We start from the raw sequence: 22,926 nt of genomic DNA, 5'->3' as shown, positions 1-22,926 counted from the left end.
CCCCTTTTTAAAGCACTCTTAAAAAGCTAAAGTCTTAAATTATTGACCTCCCCCCTCCCACACACACCTGTCTGGCAAAACTTCCTTAGATTAACCCAATTGCTTACTCTTTTGTGTGCCTGTATCTTGACTTTTGAAACTAACAGTTTTAGAACAATCACACAAACCATTATATTAGTATTACCAATAAATTCAGAGACTCCATTCTCAGGGGGGGTCCCCAACATTGTCCTTGAAATCTTATACTTCCCTGCCTTCCAACTTGCCTACTCTTTCAAATTCAATCAAACTTGACTGTAAGTTTCATGAGGGTGGAATCCTCGTCTGTTTTTTTTCACCATTGAATCTCCGGTGCCTGGGATAAACTTAATACATAGGCACTCGGTAAGTATCTGTTTACTGACTAGCTATGTGCCAGGCTCTATTCTGTGTGAGTTTATGCATTAATTCATTAATCCTCATGACAACCCAATGAAGTTAGTTAGGACTTTCGTCATTCCATTTTACAGATAAGGAAATTTAGAGGGGGTGTTTGGAGAATGAAGTCACAAAACTTGCAAGAGATACAGTTCCTTAGAACCTGTAAAACCTTAGGGGGTCCAGTTGATTTGTTTTAGATAGGTTGAGCTTTATGTGTCTGAGGGATAAACAGCAGCTGTGCTTCAGGTCAGAGCTCAAAAGGGAAGTGAAAATGAAGATTAATATTTAGGAGGGGACCTGGTGACCTCGGATTTTCAAACCTTGTTCACACACGTTGCTTAGCCGAGTGCCTCCAACTGGTCCCCAACGGAACTGTGGTGGTGTGTGTGCAAGAGCACGTTTGGGTCTTAAGGTGCTTTTTTTGGTGTTTTTTTCTCTGTATAAGCCAGATCAATCACATATTTGAATAGATGGGGGAGGATCCATGGTGTATTCGTTAGTGACTTTAATCTTGTGTAATGATGCCCCAGGGCTGAAATTCAGCCTTGATTTTTTTTTTTTCTTTTTCTTTTGCTAAGCCTCATTTTTGAGAGGCGTTCTGGACTCTTTCTCAGGAGAGAGAACGTATCACTGCACCACTTGGGTCCTTCTTTCCCTTCACCGTGGCTTCCCCCATTGATTCTGTCGGGAGAGACTTCCAACGGTGAGCTCTTGTTCCGTGCCAGCCCTCTTACCTCGTGTAAACCTCCCTTCAGTTCTTAAAAAAGATTTTTTTTTCATTTATTTTTGTGGAAGTATAGTTGAGACCTGCAGTTCTTGAGGAAGAGAATTCTTTCCATTTTGCAGATAATAAAGGTAATGACTAATGTTTACTAGGTATTTGTGTCAGGCACTGGGCTCAGTGCTTTAAAAGCTTCATCCCTTTCGATTCTCACAGGAAGACTCTAAAGTTGGATCTATTGTATGGATGAGAGAACTGAGTCTGAGAGGTGTCTTTTCCGAGAATACACTAGTTACACTTGGCATCTGAACCCAAGCCTTTGTGACCCAGACGCAAACTGCATCATCACTCATTTCTGGGTGAATGGAGGACTTTTGAAAGAGAATGCTAATGTTGATTTCTATCCGACGAAAATCCACAGACGGGTGCCTGCGCTACATTCCCAGCTGATCTCTGACTCAGGCCTTAGCCAGACCGCAGAAGTGCAGCGCATGCGTACGTCCTTTCGTTCGGCCCCGCCCCCCGGGAGGGCTTAACGCCTTGCTCTGGGGCTTGCGCACTGCATCCCCAGCCAGCTGCTTCCCTCCCGGTCGGGGACTTCCGGTACGCGGGGTGCAGTTCCGGGTCGTGGCGCGGCTCGGGGGCAACAGGGCTGCTGCTCGGCCGGCCGGCGGCGGCGAGCGCTGGGGGCATGAGGGCGAGCTGGGAAAGCGGCAATTGAGCCGGCCGGGAAGAGCGCCAGTCCCCAAGGAGTCCGAGAGTGAGGAGCCCTGGGCAGGGGCCGGGAGGCGCGGGGAAGCCGGGCTCTTCCCTCAGGACCGTGTCCCGGGGCCCACCCGGCCCGTAGAGTGGCAGCTGCTTCAGGTAAAGGTTGCCCCAGGCCACTAGCTCCGTCTCTCACTCTCCCGTCAGCCCACCCGTGGAGCCTGGCGGTCCTCCTCACTCCTAGGCTCCGGGTGCTGCCCCGAAGGGTAGTCCGCCTGGCCCTTGATCAGTCTTCCACAGTCAGCATTCGTTTCCTGGTCCTTTCCATAACTGGAGGCTGCCGTGAGCCTGACAGCTGGGTGTGTGATTGGGGGAGGAGAAGCCTGTGGACTGGCTGGAGTTGGGAGGGGGATGGGTTGGCTCGGGCAGTTTCTGGCCCCACCACTTGGCAACATCTAGGCATCCTAATCTTCATAACACGAAAATTAACTTTTTAAAGCATTGTCTGTGTGGTCCCTGATTCCTAGCGCCCCTTCTCCCCAGTTTCCTAAAGGGGTAAGCAGCCCACAAAACTTTATTTTCTAGCTGGAATCCTGCTGGGACTTAGTGGCAGAGTCTTCTAGATCTGGTTAAGGCTAAGAAAAAAAAATGTAGTTTAAACAAGAGTATTACTTTAACCAGAGACCCAAACGTTGACTCAGAAATTGGTTAAAATTTTATTCCTAATGAATGCAAATAATTTTTGAAGCCTGTCACACAGTACTTAGCAGTGTGCAAAGAATCATGTTACAAATCACGTCGGTTAAAACAAAGTGATCATTCTCATTCTATTTTTCACAAGCAAAAGGGGTGGATTACTAATTTAAAAACTTAGTGGAACAGGAAAAGTTGGCACCATGTTATATTCCTCATCCTTTGAGTCCACACAAGGTGCTTAATAAATGCTGAAAGAGTTCTCGATGAAGCATTGATAATTGTGTTCATCTTTTTCAGTTTACACACTTGCAGGTTTGCTAGGGCCTGTGAGGCATGCTGGTGGCCCCATTGTCATTTAGCTTTGTGCTCCCGTCTGCTTTCAACTGCTGTGTGCCATAGTGTACTCACATTCCTCTATACCTCTTGATCTGGCTCCAGCTACGCTTGAAAAAGTCTCCTTCCCTCCTTCCGTAATTCCCTACCTTGATCCTTTACTTTAGATAAGCATGACCTCAAATCGCCTTTGTTTTTCTCTGTGTCCATTGTTTTTTGCTTGTTTGTTTGTTTTTTGTAGGACATTCTTTCTGCCTAGGTTTCTCCTTTTCTGTCCCCACCTATTGAGATGTTACCCTGGGCCCAGCTGAAATTGGTCTCTCTCAACCAAGTGGAGACAGCCCCAGTTGAAAAAAATTTCTTTTTCTGGAATCCTATAAACATTCATTATATCTGCAGTAATTTCATTTAGCAAACATACACTGAGTGTGTGTGTGTGTGTGTGTGTGTGTGTGTGTGTATGGCAGGTACTGTGCTAGACAGCTTATAGATAAATAAGACTCAGTCCTTGCCTGCAAGGAGCTCAATTTAGTGAGAGAGAGAAGGAAATAGCTCCAAGATAGAGTGATAAGTGCACTGTGTGAAGGTTCATTCTGTGATACTGTGATATCACAGAAAGGGGGTAGGTCATTAGCTTTTGAGGAGTGTGCTGTGGTCAGGTAGTGCTTCATAATGTAGGGTTAACTAAGTTTTATTTACTGTGTACTGAAACTATATATCGGTTTCTCTTATTTAATGATTTTAACCTCAATTTACAGATTAGGAAGACTCAGGATAAATTACACATCTGGTACGAAACAGAGACAAGATTCAAACCCAGGTCTGTCTGATGTCCTACATCTGTGCTTTTTTTTCATTATGTGTTTTGCCTTCTTTCGCATAACGTAACACTCTATATGCAAGTACATATTGAAAAAAGTACAAGAGAAAAAAATATGAATGTCAAAATGAATGGTACAGCGAGTCCTTTAAATGTAGAGAAGACTGATCTTCCAAGGCAAGAAGGTGATAGGTGGGTCAGTTCAACTTTGAATATGAGCATGGAATACCTTCTATAGAGAATAATCTGGACTCTGGATTCAGTTCCTTGTCCCTCCTCTTACTCCTTCACCTTTGGCAAGTTTCTTAATTCTAATCATTATTTTCCTCCAGTATGGGTTGGATTAGGGAGAATGTTTAATGAACTCATGTGGATAAAGGGCCTGCCTGAAATGAGGGCCCCTGAAATGATAGCTGTGCGATGCAAAGATGAAATGCATGTGATGGTTTTAGAGTGGTTAGAGTGGTGAGTAGACCAGACTAAATAAAGAAAGCCATTGCTTCTTTTAGTGGGGAGGTAAATTGGGGGGTCAGGAGGGGGTCAGAATTAGGGCTTCAGTATCAGTTAAGAGAGCTAATGTCCAGTTTCTGCTCAGAAGTTTTGCAGTTAAATGCTTTGAGAATCTTATGATTCATTCAGCAGTGAGAGGGAAATCGTAAGACCCTGGGGAGGCAAAGAGAAATAAAACCAGGTGCCCAGTCTGAGATGGTTGACATTCCAGTGGGGGAGACGGAAGTATGTGCCAGTGAACTATAGTAAAGTACTATAGCTCCTATGATAGCTGCCGCACAGGGTCCTGTAACGCACAAAGGAGGGAACACTGATGATGGTGGCTAACGAGCACTTTGTGCTAGCATTGTGTTAAGTGCATTAACTCTTTCCTGTACAAAAGCGTGTCATTAGCATCCTGATCTTACAGGTGAGGAAACTAGAGCGCAGAGAAGTTAAAGAAATTCCCTGAGTTTATGCATGTGTTGGAGCTGTGAGTAGAGGGGATTATCTGCTAGACTTTGGTATCTTCGCTCTTCTTTGTGATGTGGACGGGGACCCTCTGAAGAGACTTCAGAGAGATGCTAGCCCTTGAGCCGTAGCTTCAGTGTGCCTTCATTATGTGAGGCAGCAGGGATAATGAAGAATGAATGTGGCCGCTGTTGAAGCTCATGGTCTCATCTGTCACGTTAAATATATTTCTTTGTGTGTGTGTGGGGGGGGGGGGGCTTGTTTTGTTTGTTGACTCCTGACTGAAGACTTTAGAAACTTGCAGTTCAGTGGATTTATATATATTTATATATATATTTGTTATAATACATATAATATTATATATATTTATAATATATAACATATGTATATTTATATCAGGATAAGAGAATTTGTTGGAAATCTGTTATTTGTATGTATAGGCCTTATTTTTAAGGACATAGCCATAGATACCAAATTATTATATCACTAGGAATTCTGTCACGTTGCATTTTTCCCCCATGGGAGGAGCTCTGACCTTGTGTTTTCTGTGAATTTGAGGGTTTTTTTTAGAAGTTTTGACTCAAAAGTTAGCATATTTCAGTTTGTGCTAAACTTAATAATTGAACACTTACATTTTAGTCATCATTAATTTTTTTTTTAATGTTTCATTTATTTTGAGAATGAGTGAGAGTGTGCATGTGTGAGCAGAGGAGGGGCAGAGGGAAAGAGAGAGAATTTCAAGGAGGCCCTGTGCTGTCAGCGCAGAGCCTGATGCAGGGCTTGAACTCATGAACTGTGAGCTCATGACCTAAGCTGAAATCAAGAGTCTGATGCTCGGGGCGCCTGGGTGGCGCAGTCGGTTAAGCGTCCGACTTCAGCCAGGTCACGATCTCGCGTTCCGTGAGTTCGAGCCCCGCGTCAGGCTCTGGGCTGATGGCTCAGAGCCTGGAGCCTGTTTCTGATTCTGTGTCTCTCTCTCTCTCTGCCCCTCGCCCGTTCATGCTCTGTCTCTCTCTCTGTCCCAAAAATAAATAAACGTTGAAAAAAAAAAAAAAAAGAGTCTGATGCTCAACTGACAGAGCCACCCAGGGGCCGCTCGTTGAATGTTTTTGTATCCCTTATTTCCTTCAATCTTTGTGGTTCTGTGACATAGGTGGTGTTACCCCCACTGAACACATGAGCAACCTGAGGCTTAGTGGTTAAATATATTGCCCGAATCACATAGCTAGTGAATGATAACACCAGAAAAATGTTGGCCAAAAAAGAGTAAACAAATATTAGTTCTCTTTTGAGCATATACCTCGGGGATCTCCAGCTCAAGTGCCCACGATAAAGAGTAGGACAGACCTTGGTGAATTGCATGTGACCAGTCTGAAGCAGTCGCGGCTCAGTTCCACTTGCTTGTTGCTATGTGAGGAAGCGGATCTGGTGTCCTTGGATCTTCTGAGAGATAATATTTTTATTTATTTATTTTTTAATTTTTAAAGGTTTTTGTTTTAATCCCAGTGGGGGATAATGGATAATGTTCTTTTTTTTTTTTTTTTTTTTTGAGGGATAATATTCTTGCTGAGCATTCAGGAGATGCTGAAAATCTGGATTTTAATGTATTTAGTTCTAAAATTTGCTATTTAAAAACTAATTGTATATACCAAAACATTTGTGGGCTATGTACAGTAAGTACTAGATTGTCTGATTATAAACTCTGATCTGCCTGACGGCTGACATTTTGGTACTTACTGTTCAAAGTAGGAGGTACAACACATGTAATGATTATTGATCAGAAGTCTACTGGTAAATTGCCAGATTAAAAGTGTGTTGTAATTGACTCATACTGATATCTTTGGGGAAGTGACAGTTTGAATGCTTTCATTATATAATCAGGCCAATTTTCAGGAGTGATAGGGTTTGGATGAGGACAAGACTTGGTAATACTTTTGATTTGTGCTGTTAGCATTTTAAGTTAATTTGTTTATTTGTTTGTTTATTTTGAGAGAGAGAGAGAGAGAGAGAGAGCACATGCGCACGCGCCCGAGGGAGCGTGAGTGAGTGGGGGAGGGGCAGAGAGAGGGAGAAGGAAAATCCCAAGTAGGCTCTGGGCTAAGAGCATGGAGTTTAATCTCATAGAACCTGAGCCAAAATCAAGAGTCGGATGCTTAACCAACTGAGCCACCCAGGCACCCCAGTGCTCTTAGCAACGTTAGATGCTACCAGATTCTTGTATCTTTTGGTCTTTTCTACAGTATGAGAAGTGAACAAGGTGGGTAATCATAACCTCTTAAGATGAAGAAACTGATGCCTACTAAATTACAGTTTAGTAGAAAGTGCACCAGATTGAGAGGGACTTGAACTCTGAATATAATATACCACTAACAGCCTTTGGATTTTGTCAAGTCATTTACAAATCCTTGTATCTTTTTTCCATCTGGATGATAATGAGGACCTCACCTCAAGTCTTGCTCAGGTCTTTTCAGGATGCCAAGCTTCCTGATCCTAATTGACACTCTTAAAGTCATACAACTGATTACTGGCAGATCCCCATGGACAATGGTTCAAATCTAAAAATATGGTTCCTCTTCCTCTTCCCTTAACAGTAGGTAGGGAGCTACTGCTCAGCTTTTCCCTCCGTTCTTTGTTCATCACTAATTCTGGGAATGGACCTTGACAGGCCAGGTGCTTCCCAAGTGCATACAGTGTTTTGTTGACTATGTATACACAAGATTGAAAGGGGGCATAGGGATACCCAGCATAGTGAGAGAAATATGGCCAGGGAGTTCCTAGCCCAAGAGTTTAATTTATTTTTGTTTTAATACCCAGCTTCTACAAGGTGAAAATAGAAGAAAGATTGGTCTTCTAGATACTGTTTTCATTCATACTCTATTGTATAAGGAAATAACATAGAATATAAAAATGAAAATAAATCCTGACCAGTCACTCAAAATTTATTGTCTCTAGTTGGCAGTGGTGTAGATATATAGAGGAAACAGATTTAATATAGGAAACACAAAATTTGGACCCAAAGAAGAGAACAGTTTTAAGTAATTGAAATTGAGAAAAATGGGAGAAACCACTTAAACAACAAAACTTAAATTCTGGAAACAGCCAAGGAGGTACTAGAATAACTACTGGAATTAGATTATAGTAATTGCTTGTGAAATAAATTGCATATTCTATCACATTTACCCCAAATATATGCAGTGTTAGATTTGTATCCTATCCTATGCTTTTATTACTGATGCAGACAAAATGGACTGAATGTGTAAAACTTCAAAAAAATAACATTTTTTAATTTCCCTATGGACACATTTTAAGATACTATATTATAAGTAAGTACTCTTTCAGCAGAGAAATTGGTAGAAAATTGTTCAAAGGAATGGTTTTCTTTTTAAAACAGTAAGTTAAAAAAAAATTTTTTTTAACATTTATTTGTTTTTGAGAGACAGAGCATGAGCACAGGAGGGGCCGAGATAGAGGGACACACAGATCCCGAAGCAGGCTTCAGGCTCTGAGCTTTTAGCACAGAGCCCCACGCGGGGCTTGAACCCATGAACCGTGAGATTGTGACCTGAGCCGAAGTCAGACGTTTAACCAACTGATGTACCTAGGTGCCCTTAAAAATGGTTAAATTTTAAATCTGAACTTCACTTGCTGATGTAAAGGAGACTAACAAAGAACTGAGGTGCAGGCTTGAATCAATGTGAGGTGGGGCTTTAGAGTCCCACCCCCCTGTATTTGAATGCTGGCTCTGCCAGGTATTCCCTGTGTGACCTGGACATTCTGCAAAATGAGGATAATAGTGCTGGTCTCAACATATGGTAGTGGTGATGGTTAACTGAAACAACGTAAGTAAGTACCTGGTTCTCTGGTGCTTCTGGAGAGGTATGGGTACATTCAGGGGTATAACACATTCCAGTGTTAGTATAGTGTAACAAGAAATGACTCGGGAGTGGTTGTGAAGAAATGAGACTCATTTTCGTGTCTGGATCGTGAGATTAATCTCGTTCATTTCTACCTGTGCTTTGTGAATTAATGCACCTACCAACCGTGCACTGTTGGGGAAGGGTTTCAGTATGCTCTTTCCAGGTGGAAGGTTAAATGATCTATTTAGATTAAATGAATTGATCTGTTGAATAACGATAAGCATTTCCATTGCTTATATTACCTTTATGTGTGTGTGCCCATGACTACCCATTGAAGTTGTTGAAACAAGGGATGTCATGTTCTCCTTGTCTCTGTCCTACTAATGCTGAAACTGAAGCTTTGGAAGTAGAGCGATTGAAGGCAGAGATCTGATAATGACAAAGCTAGGGTGCAAACCTTTGTTTTTTCACTCTAAATACAATGCTTTTGTCACTATTACATGCTATTCTGGATTTGGATTTTGGAACTGGCCCTTGTTTTGGGATGGTCATCAACACAGCCCTTCTAACTTATTTAAACTTAATGCTTACAGAAAGTTTTTACTCATTATACAGTGAAAGTATTTGGTTACAGGTATAATCTTATAACATGAAGCTTAAAGGTATAATAAAGCTCTAATAATAATTGGGGCATCCTGGTGGCACAATCGCTTGAGCGTCTGACTCTTGATTTTGGCTCAGATCATGATCTCACTGTCCTTGACTTCCAGGCTTGTACCGGGCTCCATACTGGCAGCATGGAGCCAGCTTGGGATTCTCTCTTTCCCTGTCTCTCTGCCTCTCCCCACTCAGCTCGCTCGCTCTCTCTCTCTCAAAATAAATAAACTTAAAAAAAAAAACAAAACCTCTAATAGTAATACTTATTGAAAGCAGAGATTGGTGGTGATTGCTTACTCATATGTTGCTAGTGGAAATATAAATTGGTGAAAACTTTCTGGAGAGAACTTTGGCATTATTTATCCAAGTTTAAAAAAATAAGTCACGCAAGCCTTTTGAACTTGTAATTCTGTTTTTAGAAATTTTTATTAAATAATCAGAAATGTAGAAAAATATTTATGTTGAAAGATGTTCACTGTAGCAGTACTTAAAATAGCAAAAATTAGAAACCACTTTAGTAGCCAACAAAGAGAAATTATGGAAAAGCCAATCAGTGGAAATATTGTGCAGTCATCTTAGATGTTTTAGAAGAATTTTAGTGACATAGTAATATGCTCATCATGTAACATACGGTGGGAAAAGGCTATAAAATTATACAAATTATTTATTTTTTAAATGTTTATCTTTATTTTTGAGATAGAGACAGAGCATGAGCAGGGGAGAGGCAGAGAGAGAGGGAGACACAGAATTGGAAGCAGGCTCCAGGCTCTGAGCTGTCAGTACAGAGCCCAACGCTGGGCTTGAACTCGTCAACTGTGAGATCATGACCTGAGCTGAAGTCGGACGCTCAACCGACTGAGTCACCCAGGTGCCCCAAAATTATACAAATTATGATCTCAATTATGTCAAACATATATGCGAGGGAAAAGAAGAAATAGGTGGTCAGATTATAGGTCTTTATGCTTTTTTCTGTTTTCCAAAGTATTCTGATTTTTTTAATAGAAAAATCATTTTAGTTTCAGCCTGATACTAAGAAATTTGAGTAGAACCAGGGAAAGTCATTCCATCAAAAATTTCCACTAATGCAGGTGATCTGAACTTCTAAATGCATTGTATTTTCAAGTTTTGACCTCAGTTGTTTTATGTTTAGAATATGGTTTTACGTATCTTGACATAAATGATGTGGAGATTCCCAGGCTAGCCTTTCTCTCCTCCCCGCAAATCCTGCGTAAGACATTATTATCATGGAAGAAGAGTTGCATTTGTGTTGGTGGTACCAGTGTCCTAGTGCTACTATCACCTCTTCAGTGACCAGTGGGACAATGGTAGCCCTGTGACAGCTGTCTTTCAGAGAGAGAACACTCCTATATCTGGGAGCTGGACATTGGTATGTAGAGCTTTCATGTGAACTAAATGCTTCTGTACTGGGAAGTGCTTTATTGGTATGGGAAATTGTATGTGTGACTTTCTCACTTTTTTTAAGAAAAAATTAAAGGTCAAAGTTTGGGTTTTAATTCTCCTGATAACAGTATTAAAAAAGTATGAATATTAGAATGTCGTGACGAATTGGTGCTTTTCTGATTGCCATATATTCCATAATAGAAATAGCAATGGTTTCTGCACGTACAGATCAGCAAGATGGCCAGTTAGGGTTTTTGTTGTCATTGCTGTTGTACATGTAATTCTCCTATATGCAATATAAAAAACATGCAGAAAATTTAACGATGTATTTGAGCATATTTAAATTAGGAAAATACCAGGCAAGATGTTTCTTTTTGTAAACTGCTTCTGTCCAAAGCATTCTGTATATTATCAGAATGAAAAATGACAGCACTTTGTCATCTGTTCAAATTGATATTGCACTCTATGCAATGACAGCTGAAAAGGCCCACAGGTGCCATATAAAGAGGTGACCATGTTGTCATATTTCATTTCGGCATCCCTCTGCAAAGCCATAATTACCTAATTAGGTTGTTAATTAGGAGATTAGCATTTCACTATATTGATAGAATGCTCTTTACCGGCGTGGGGCTAGATACAGATTTGTCTGCCCTAATTTATAATCTCTGCCGTTTTTGTACTTATTTATTTGCTTAAGTTCCTGATGTGGGGCAATTCGGTTTACCTGAGAAACAGTTTGTTTATAAGCTAATGAAGCTATGATCACTGGATTAAAGTTGCTGAGTTAAAATGTGAACCAATATAAAAGGGTGGTTACATCCCCAAAATGATAATAAATATTCTGAGTTGGTAGAACCTGTATTCTCATTAGCATAGGCAACAAATACATGATAAGATATAAAACTGTTAGTATGAAAAAAAAAATCCGAAATACAAAAACTAAGTCTGAAATGTGATAGATATTTAATATATCCTAAACTAGGTGAAGGAAATTATTTATTTATCTTGAATAACAAATGTCTGTCATTTACACTGGAGACTTATAAAATATGTTAAGTATTTTGAACATGTTTCAGAAATTGAAGCTTGGTAAATAAACTTTGGAACAAATATATTCAGTCTTCAGTTTAGACTTCTTTAGATAGTCATGCATCAGGGTTTATTTCATTTGTACCTTCTGTCCATTAGTCTGTGCTTGGAACATTCTCTTCTCACGGCCTTTGCAGTCCTGAGTGCTTATGGAATTTGAAGTATTTCATAGCAACCTTCACTTGGTGAACTATTTGGAGTAAGCGGCATTTCTATCAAGTGTGTCTAACCTTTTTTGGGGGAGTGGGGTAGGGATCCGCAAAAAAATGATTTTCTTCTTTTTACTCCAGTGCATGACTTGACTATAATGTTTGTAATTTGCATTATATGTACCTTTTCTGCTCTTTCCAGTTAAGGAGCACGGTGTTAGCCACTGTGGTAGTAGTTTAGCTTCTTTTTTTTTTTTTTTTTTTAATGTTTATTTGTTTTTGAGAGAGAGAGAGAGAGAGAGAGAGACAGTGCGAGCGGGGTAAGAGCAGAGAGAGAGAGAGAGAGAGAGAGCGAGAGAATCTGAAGCAGGCTTCAGATTCTGAGTTGTCAACACAGAGCCCAACATGGGGCTCGAACTCATGAACCGTGAGATCATGACCTGAGCTGAAGTCAGATGCTTAACCAACTGAGCCATCCAGGCACCCCTTTAGCTTCTTTTGATGTAATCAGGATGATAGCTGTTGGAGTTGTAGAAAGTGTATGTGCACTTAAGTCCTTTTCCCACACAGTTGTTATGAAGAATTGCCTTTGTTTGATCTGTAATGTTCTTTAAAATTATAAAAATATCTTAAAATATTTGTATATGAAAAAATATCGTATCAAGTTAAGTTTTTGCTTAATTGTAATCATTCATGTATTCAATCTCTTTGCTGAATACATAGGAGGCACCAGGCATATGTCTGGGAATTGAGCGATGCAAACTGCAGACACTGACTCTGCTCTCATGGGACTTACAGTCTAGTACAGGCTACTTGGAGAAGTGTTTAGTAATGAGGGTGAAGGTGAATATGGAGGAGTACCTACCCGGGACTTGATAAGGTCAAGCCTTCCTGGGGCAGGTGAAGTCTGAATTGGGATCTGAAGGATGAAGGAGCCAGTGGTGTCTGAGCGAGGTGGAAGGACAGAGAAAACCGTTCTAGACAGAAGGAGTATATGTTTAAAAGCTTGAAAAAACCTGAAGGTTGAGTATGGCTAGAATAAAAAAAACTAAAAGCAGAAGTAGAAGATGGAACTGCAGATGTGGGCAAGGTTCAGTTTACTAAAGAGTTTAGGAAGTCACTGAAGAATCTTAAGACAAGTTAGGAAACAAGTTAGGTGAGAGATGGTGGCTTGGATAGGTTATAAAGATACAAGTGAATGAAATCTAAAGAGAAGAGGATGCAGAGGCTTAATTAAATGGCTGTAGGTTTCTCAGAAAGGAGTCAAGAATTTTGGTTTTTAGTTTTTATTAGTTTTTAAAATTTTTTTAAATATTTATTTTTGAGAGAGAAGAGAGAGTGAGAGTGAGTGGGGCAGGGGCAGAGAGAGATGGAGACATAGAGTCCGAAGCAGGCTCCAGGCTCTGAGCTGTCAGCACAGAGCCCAACCCGGGGCTCAAACCCATGAACTGCGAGATCACCACCTGAGCCAAAGTCGGAAGCTTAACCAACTGAGCCTCCCAGGTGCCCCAAGGAGTCAAGGATTCTAATTTGGACATTGGATTTGTTTTATAATTTTAAGTGTGAGAATGAGTTTTAGTATATCAAAGGGAAGAGGTCATGAGATTTCTTTTCCAATTGGCCAAAACATGTACAGTACTACCAGCTAGTTTTCTTTCAGGTGAATTGGGAAGAACACTCATATTTGAGTGTCACTTTTGGTTCCTGCACTGTGACAACAGCTTTGTGGGGTATGCGATAATGTCTTAATAAGGTCCAGAGACACTGCGATTTTTCCCAGTTTTCTGTTACTGGGTTACTGGGTGGTGGAATTGGAGCACACCTGAGCTCTCCAAAGCCTTTGTTCTCTGCTTTGCCATGTTGCCTTTCTTGTTTTATCTCCTTTTTGTTTTTTTCAAAGTGAGGAGAAGTACTCCCCACAGACCAGTAGCTCAGTGGGTTGCTGACCGAGGCATTGTGTTAACTCTGTGGCTTCTTCCGCCCAGCTCTAGTGTGGATTAGTGTCTGGTGCTTTGGTAGGAGAAGCCGCTCCAGTGCCCGAGTATTTGTTTCAGCAAAGTCCAAGATTCTGTTGGCATTTCTGGCACCAGGATTTAATCTCCCTCAGCTAGAAATGCAGAGTAGCTACCTCCACATGAGTTCACTAGCATATATGAAAGTTCTCCTCCTTTTTCTGGGGAAAAGACTGGGAAACTCCCATTTTTTGCATGAGGAATTTAGTATCTTTTGATATAATCAACTTGTAATGCAAATTGTTTTTAGAAATTTCATGGTTATAGTGGCCACTGCTGTTCAGTTAAATGGTTTGTTGGCATCATTGTGTTGGAATCACTTGAAATAGAAGAAATCTAGGAAGCAGCAGCATGGATTCTATTCTGTGTTTCAACCCCCACCCCCATTTTTGAAATTGGGATATAATTCTTATGCCATAAAATCCACCCCTTTAAAGTGTACAATTTAAGAGTTTCTAGCATATGCACAGAGTTGTATAACCATCATCGCTATAAAATTGCGGAACGTTTTTATCACCCAGAAGGAAACCCCAAGTTTCCACAAGTGACCACAAGTAGTCACTCCTCGTTCCTCCCTCCCACAGCCTCTGGCAACCATCAATCTACTTTCAATGAACCTTTCATAAAAATGGAGTCATGCAGTATGTGGCCTTTTGTGTTCGGTTCTTTTACTAGCATAATGTTTTCAAGGTTCATCTGTGTTGTTGCATGTACCAGTACTTCACTCCTTTTTATTGCTGAATAATATTCCATTCTATGGAAATACCACATTTTGCTTATTAATTCATCAGTTGGTGGAGATGTGTTTTCCCCCCCACTCTTTGGCTATTGTGAATAATACTGCTATGAACATGGCTGTGCAGGTTTTTGTGTGAACGTATGTTTTCTGTTCTTTGGGGTGTATACCTTGGAATGGATTGCTGGGTCATATGGTAGGTAACATTTTGCAGAATTGCCAACCATTTTCAAAACTAGCTGCACCATTTTACATTCCCACGAGCAGTTTATAAGGTCTGCCCCCCTTTTTGTTTCTGCTCTCTTTATGCTTTGTTGCTGAGGTCTGGGCTGGAAGCAACCCTAGGCTTAGGAGTTCCATGAGCCCTTTGTCTTGATAAATGGGAAATTTTCCATTTTTCATGTTCATTCCGGTTCATATGTGAACCTGTGTACCAGGCCTTATAATAGAATATTAGTGACAGGAAGCCAAATAAGGCTTTTAGTCTTTTCCTCTCAAGGACTTCCCAATCCAGTGTTTGGAACTTGTTACTAGGGAATGGGGGGCAGAAAGGGAAAAGCCAGTGAAAAAAAGTAACTGCCTAGGAATTTGTGAATTTCCACAGCATGGATCCTAACTTTAGAATCTAGGCAAAGATTGACTTGGTTTTCACAGCGTCTAGGGTTTCTTTTTCTTGGCCCATCCTTTAACTACAGCTAGAGCTATTCCTTGGACTTTATTCCTAAGTTATTGCTCTTCTTCCTTACATATTTTCCTTGAGTAAGCTCATTCACATCCATGGCTTCATCTGTCATTTATATGTTGATGTCTTCCGAATTTGCTCAGGTCTTTCTCCTAGGTTTCATTTGCATATTCTTTGTCACATGTTGTAGTCTCCCAAATTCACTCAGACCTCATTTGGGCTGTCAGGTTTACATCATGATGAATATCTATTTGGGTAATCCATAGACATCTCAAGTTCATTGTGTTTGAAACATAATTCCTTATTTCCCCCCTACCTGTTAAGCTGTTCCTCCTTTTGAGTTTACAGTTTCATTTTGTTGGCACTGTATGCAGGCCATAGAGTTTCCCCTTCTCCTTAACCCTCCACATTCGTTCAGTCACCAAGTTCTACCAATTTCATCTTCTAAATATTTTTTATCTAGTTAAAAAATGTTTAGACCTTTCACTGCCTTACTTCAGATTTCATCATCTCTCCCTGAGCCATAGACACAGCTTCATAATTAATCTTGTGTCTTGTTGGTCAGATTAATCTTCTATGCCAGAACAAACTCTCTGAAACTCAGCAACTTTGAATTCCATGTAGTGTTAATTACTAAATACATGTTCTGCTGTTTCTTGTTTTCGTGCCTTTTCTCATGCTGTCTCTCCTACTTGGAAGAGATGAGTTTGTCTCTTTGACCCTTCTTCCAACCATCCAACTTCTCATCTTTGAAGATTCATCTTAGAACAGGGAATAATTGCAGTAACAATAATAGTAGATGTTTGTATAATGCCTACTGTGGGCCAGACACTGTTATATGCACATAACATATATGAATTCATCAAATCCTCACAACAGTCCTATGAGATAGGCACCAAAATATTCCTGTTTACAGATGCAGAAACAGGCACTGAACTTGTTACTTTCCCTATGTCCCCCAGTGAGTGAGTGGCTGAGTTCAGATTTGAACCCAGGCAGTATGATGCTTGATTGCTTGCTCTTGGTCTCTCCTACCCACCCTTTGTCAACCTACCTGATTCCCTCCACTTCTTCCACCTCAAAAGTTAGTTATCCTTTTCCTGCTTCTGTAATAACCCGTGCATGGCCTGATGTTAATCTGTAGTCCATAGGACAGATCTGGAGCAAATTTTATTTTAAACAGTTTTGATTAAGGAGACAGCATTATAGGTTATTTTAATTACCAGCTTTTTCCCCCCTCCGCTATTCTTAAGGTGACTAAGTTGGAGGTGATTACTTCCATTATCTTGATCTTAGTCATCTCTGTGAAGCCTCGTCTGAATATCTAGTTTCATTTAGATATTTTTCTTTTGTGTTTCCATAATACTTTGTTATAGAATCCCCTGGCACTGCTCTCACTCTTTATTGTGACCATTTATGTACTTATCTCTTTTGCTTGACTCCCTTGCTTACCTCTTGGGGATAGGCAATAAGGCTTAACTACTTTATACTCCTAACTGCCAGCATGTGCTAAGTATTCATGCTTGTTGAATGAACAGGTAAGTCTGCTTATACCATATCTCGATTAGTGAGAGAAGAGGGTTAAGAAGAGTGTGATGAAATGGACTTACATTGGAAATTCAAGGCAGCACGTAATGATTGTTTGGAGCAGGAATTCTGGAGCCAGGTTGCATAATTTATCCTGGCTCCCCCTTTTACTAGTTTTGTGACCTTGGGCAAGTCTGTGCCTTAGTTTACTGGTGTGTAAAATATAAATAATAACATAATCCACCTCACATTTTAGTAAGTGATGTGAATACTTGCTAAATAAACCTTCTAGAACCCAGAGAATGATTCTACTTAAGTTATATTTTGTGAAACGCTTTTAACCTATCTAAAACATTATAGGCAGAATGAAGCCAATCCTGATGCCCTATCCTCATTTTGATCCATGCAGTGATGGTTTAAAAAGAAAAAAAAAAGGCAGACTAGAAGGTTGGAAAAATAGCTGACAGTGCAGTTTTGTTAGTAACAATAATAGCGGTTATCACGTACTGAGGTTATGAAAGCTCCATTCAAATGAAGGTACAAAGCACCTTTCAAAGTCACATAAAAATAGTTGGGGGATTATCTGCTAGTTTAGATTATCTCATTGCTGTCCTTCATTCATTAGGAGTTGAATGAATTTGATAGTTGAGAGCTAACTTTACTTCCAGAATGATGCAACTAGAACAGGAAAAGTCAATCATATTGCATCTTGGATTTACTTCTTTTTTAAGTATTCTGTTTTGTAAGTATCCCTATGAAGTGGATAGGACATACATTATGGATAGTTCACTGTTCACGGAACAGAGTCAGAGATACCTTACTTGAAGTCATCCCATTGTTATTCCCTAGGCAGGCTACAGACAATGACCTGGAGTTCTAGATGTGTTTACTGTAACACTTAGCGTTCTAGAAACTGGATTCTATACATAATAGCATTAAAAAAACATGTGGTGATAATGCCCATTCAACTCAGTCAGCATGGTTTACCTTTGTAGTGGGTTTGCTGCCAAAATGTTGATACTATTAAAATCTTTGTCAAAAAAGGAATTCCTTGTACTTTTCCTAGAGTCTGAACCATGGCACAATGTTATAAGTGAAAATTGCAATAGAATTCTTTTTTCCTCTGAAGCAAAAACACAAAACTTTTTAGTTGGACTCTGGGGTAAACTCCAGCCATATCCTTCTCCTCCTCAGACGTGACAGGAATAGAATTTGAGAGCTGAAAGGCCCTTTTCATAGTGCAAACTCCCCACATAACAGATGTAACAATGGACTGATAATGTAAAACAGTTTTAAAGAGGCTTAAAGAAGTGACTTGTCCGAAGCCATGTAATTAGGTCCCTGGTTATTAGGGAATTGGAATTCAGGTTTCCTGAGTGGTGCTGGCAGTAAACTGTGTTGCTTCCCTTAAATGATGATGTGGTTAACCAGGGGGCCAGGCAAGTGGAAGCATAACTCTCTTGAATTCTTCTATTTGTTTAAGCAAACTTCAGACATCAAGGAGACAATGAAAGGAAAATAAATCTTAGACTGTAGTGGGAAACTTATCTACTTGAACCAGCACCATGGATAAGGGGTCTTTTTTTTGGGAAAAATCATGGTGCACCCCTTTGGGAACAAGAAAGATGGATTTGTTCATCTATTCATTCTGCGTGGAGTTCTTACTGGATGCCAGCCACATTCTACTAGAATCTGGCAGCACAGTGATGAATAAGACAGTGTCCTTAAGGAGCTGAGAGTTTAGAAGAGAAAACCAACATATAAATAGATAATTATATATTAAAAAAATAGTGTGATTAGTGATTCATTCATTCAGTCTTTTTTTTTTTTTTTTTTTAAGGCTGTCTCTGACTGCTATGTCCAGAGAGAGATCCTTTTTTTTTTTAAGTTTGTCTATTTATTTTGAGAGAGAGAGAGAGGGAGAGGGAGGGGCAGAGAGAATCCCAAGCAGGCTCCGCATTGTCAGCACAGAGCCCGATGTGGGACTCGAACTCACAAACTGCAAGACCATGACCTGAGCAGAAGAAACTGAGAGTTGGACGTTTAACCAACCGAGCCACCCAGGTGCCCTCAGGGAGATCCTTTTAAAATGTGAGTTAGATCATATCAGCTGCTCTGCTCGCAATCCCCTTGTGATTTTCTACTTTACTTGGTGTAAAGGAAGAATCTTTAGAATGGCCTGCACTCTACCTGTTTGCTCCTCTCTTGCAGACCTCGTCCTCTACTACTTGCTTCCTTGCTGGACTCCTTGCTACTTCTTGAACGGTGCGAGGCACACTCCCCTAAACTTCCCTTCAGACGTTTACCTGGCTTGTTCTCTCACCTCCTTCAAATATTAACTCAAATGTCAGATTCTCAGTGAGGCGTTCCTTGACTATTTATAATTGCAGCTGTGGCTCCACCACCTGGCATGCCCTTCTCTCTTGCCTGTGCTGTCTTACCATAGCACTTCTTCTTTTCTTTTTTTTTTTTTGCTTTTTAATGTTTATTTTTGAGACAGAGACAGAGTGTAAGTGAGGGAGGGGCAGAGAGAGAGAGAGGGAGACATAGAATCTGAAGCAGGCTCCAGGCTCCGAGCTGTCAGCACAGAGCCCGACGTGGGGCTCGAACTCACAAACCGTGAGATCATGACCTGAGCGGAAGTCGGACACTCAACCGACTGAGCCACCCAGGTGTCCCTACCATAGCTCTTCTAATTTAGCATATAATTTACTCTTTTGTTTTGCTTGTCTCCCCCACTAGAATGTGTACTCAGTGAGGGTGGGACTTTCTGCTTTGTTTTCTGCTGTACTCTTTGCATTCTAGAATAGTGCCTGGCACGTAGTAGGCTTCCATAAGTATTTGTTGTATGAATAAATTCAACAAACGCATAGTACTTACTACCAGCAGGCACCGTGCTGGGTAAATTATTTGGTGGAACTAGTGACAAAGTGCAGCGCAGTGGGGCCACACAGAAGGGAGCAGCTAACCTGCTGTGTGGGATTCACTGGGGAGGTTTCCTGGAAGAATTGACCATTGACTTGGATTTTGAGGAATTAGTAGGAGGTAGCCAGATGAAGAAGGGTGGATAAGCTTCAGATCAAGTTTGATGATGGAATGCAACTTGTCTTTACTGTAGCAATTTAGGCTTTGATTTTCCTTAGGGCATGTTAAAATTTCAGTAAACAGATGCTGGGCGTTGAGCTTGTTTAGTACCCTCGAAGATTTGAGCAGAGATTTTAGCGGGAAAGTTGTATTGTTTAGTCTCAGTATAAATGAAACTGTTCCGAGGGGGTTGGAAATTACCACACATTTAGTGGCTTCACACAGCATATCACAGCGGAGTTTCTCAACCTTGGCATCATTGACACTGACCTTTTGGGGAGGTATAATTCTTTGTTGTGGGTACTGTCTGTGCATTGCAGGATGTTTAGCAGCATCTGTGGCATTTATCCACTACATGCTAACGGCACCCACCCCTAGTGTGACAACCAGAAATGTCTCCAGACATTGCCAAATGTCCCCTGGGGAACAAAATCACCTTCCAATGGAGAACCATCACATTAGAACCACTGCATTACTGTTGGGGTCTAGGTATTCCTACCTTTAGCAACTTTACAAATGATTGGGCAGGGGGAGAGATTTATACCTCTATACAGTAACCACATTTCAGATTCTAGAATTGGATCAAAAAGTTTGAAATCAGTTCCTTATACATGATATTCGTATAACTGACTATATTGAAGGTAGACATAAAGTGCTTTTAAAACATTTTGCACCCTGCAAATTGGAGATGAGTTCACAGGATGGGATTCTTGAGTTCCACTTTGAAGAATAAGGTTTGTAGTGGAGAGGGGCACATCTCAAGGGGATTATCATTACCAAAGGCTGAACCATGTTCAGAAAGTTCTGGGTGTTGTCTGCTGGGGAGAAGGGGCAGGTGAGTAAAACTGGGTTGTATATCAAGGCAGAGGTGTCTAGGCTGTTTTCCTGCGCTATTTTCATTTCTATTGCTGCTTAACAAATTAACACAAACTTAGTGGCTTAAAACAGTACAAATTTATTGTCTCTCAACGGGTCAGGAGTTACAGCTTCATTTGGGTTTTCTGCTGAGGGTCTCAAAGGGATGACATCTGGAGGTTTGATGAGGGAAAGATTGCTTTCCAGGCTCTTTCAGGTAGAATTCATTTCCTTGTGGCTGTATGACTAAAGGCCTCATTTCTTGCTACCCGTTGGCTGGGCCACTCTCAGTGCCTGCAGGTTATTCTCAGATCCTTGCCATATGTTGTTCCATAACTTGGCTGTTTGCTTCTTTGAGGTCAGCAGGAAGATACCTCTCTTCAGTTGCCTATGATGGAGTCTTATATAACAGTAATCAGGGTGTAACTTACCCTCCACACCCCCCCCCACCCCCGGCCCCTGCCGCCACACCAGCCCCAACACTTTTGCTATACTCTGTTGGGTAGGTTTTATCCACACTCCAGGAGTGAGTGTGACACAATTGCATGGATATCAAGAGACAAGAATTTCTGGAGTCATCTTTGAATTCTGACTACCATACACACTTTCAGCTTCTTGGAAGGCAGGGGCCAAATCTTTTTCTTAGCATTATATCTCTGGTGCCTGGCACATAGTAAGTGCTTTATAGATACCTGTCAGATGAATGTAATCAGTGAATGAGTATTTGGTGGGCAGTTGAGTGCTATTTATGGTTTCAGCTCCGATACTGAAATATTTCAGAAATTTCACACTGGGAAGCAGTCTTGTTTCTCTGGCATTATTCATTTCTTCACTCTAGGTAAAACTATAAACACTTTTACCTGAAATATTAAAGTAAAATCTGAAATTATTTGTTTATTGCCACAAGTGTCAATCAAATCTAGTTATGTCAGAGAGACAACCCCCAACGGAAAAATAATTTAGGGCTGCATTGCACCAAACTGGCAGATTTATTGTCACAGCCATTTCTGGCTGTTGGCATGTTTGGAGTTTTGGGGGTGGTGGGGTGGTTAGATTTTCTGAAGTTTCACATCTATTACTAGCTATTAAGCATTATTTCAAAACACTTCAAAAATACTGATTGCTTTATAATGGCTGCATAAAAATCCGGATTTTAGTCTAACTTGTGCTTGCAACTTTGTATATAGTTTGGTGTTATTAATAATTACAGTTCTTTTTTTTTAAGGTCTCATTTTAAGTAATCTCTTTGGGGCTTGAACATACAAACCTGAGATTCCTTTTTTTTTTTTTTTATGTTTATTTTTGAGAGAGGAAGAGATAGAGCGTGAGTGAGGGAGAGGCAGAGAGAGAGGGAGACACGGAATGTCCCATCCAAGTACTAACCAGGCCCGACCCTGTTTAGCTTCTGGGATGAGATGCGATTGGGTGCGTTTAGGGTGGTATGACCGTAGACAGGAGACACAGAATCTGAAGCAGACTCCAGGCTCCGAGCTGTCAGCACAGAGCCGGACGCAGGGCTCAAACTCATGAACCACGAAACCATGACCTGAGGTGAAGTCTGATGCCTAACCAACTGAGCCACCCAGGTGCCCCCACTGAGATTAAGAGCTGCATGTTCTTCTGACTGAGCCAGCCAGGTGCCCCTACAGTTGTTCTTCATACTTGTCATAGGAAACCTCTGTTGAGCAAAATTCAGCCCTTCCTTGAGTGGCCCATTGATAAAATGCCATTTTATCTTTACAAAATCAGACATTTCTTATAGCAGAGTCTGTTTCTCCACTAGGCCTTGCTGTCCAAACTGGGTTTATGAGAATTCCAGTATGTGCCAGGGAATATTGGAAGCCACGAAGTAAGCATGGCATATATTCCTGGACTATCAGTTTTAGTGATGTATTCAAAGGTAAAACTTTTTCCTGTTAAAACAATACAGGTGCAGTATATTATAGGATAGAATGCAGAATATGAATAAATTCTAAAAGTAAGTTTCTTATAGCCTGTTGCTTTAGGTGGCTCCCCCAAGGTTCTCTAATACCTTGATTTATGGCCACTGTCCTCTCCCCTTCAGGTGTGTCCGTGGACAAGTTTACTGTGCACTACCATCCTTTAACTGGATGTGGCAGATGGTAAGATTCAGAGACATTTCAGGTAGAGGTTAGTGGCCCAAGAAAAATCAAGGGCCAGGAGACCCTTGATTCCAAAGGCCAGGAGACCTTGTTCCAAAG

The 22,926-nt window shown here is 40.8% G+C and overlaps 1 protein-coding gene across 6 annotated transcripts in view; it reads left to right on the top strand.

Moving 5' to 3' along the window:
* The first annotated feature begins 1,762 nt into the window (after positions 1 to 1,762).
* Positions 1,763 to 22,926, top strand: part of MAPKAP1 (MAPK associated protein 1) — a 244,506-nt gene continuing 223,342 nt past the window's right edge. For 4 of the 6 annotated variants that reach the window (XM_047069560.1, XM_047069567.1, XM_047069542.1 and 1 more), the window contains exons 1-2: positions 1,763 to 2,005; positions 3,634 to 3,695. The gene's annotated coding sequence lies outside the window, so the exon portion shown is untranslated. The remainder of the gene's footprint in view (positions 2,006 to 3,633; positions 3,696 to 22,926) is intronic. The other 2 variants (XM_047069551.1, XM_047069575.1) reach the window with 2 other exon arrangements.

Source organism: Lynx rufus, unplaced genomic scaffold, assembly GCF_022079265.1.
Source record: "Lynx rufus isolate CCGP_SWC_20201006 ecotype Redwood Valley unplaced genomic scaffold, mLynRuf1.p SCAF_10, whole genome shotgun sequence".
Classification (NCBI taxonomy): domain Eukaryota; kingdom Metazoa; phylum Chordata; class Mammalia; order Carnivora; family Felidae; genus Lynx; species Lynx rufus.
The sequence above is the reverse complement of the archived record's forward strand: the minus strand, read 5'-3'. Positions and strand labels throughout refer to the sequence as shown.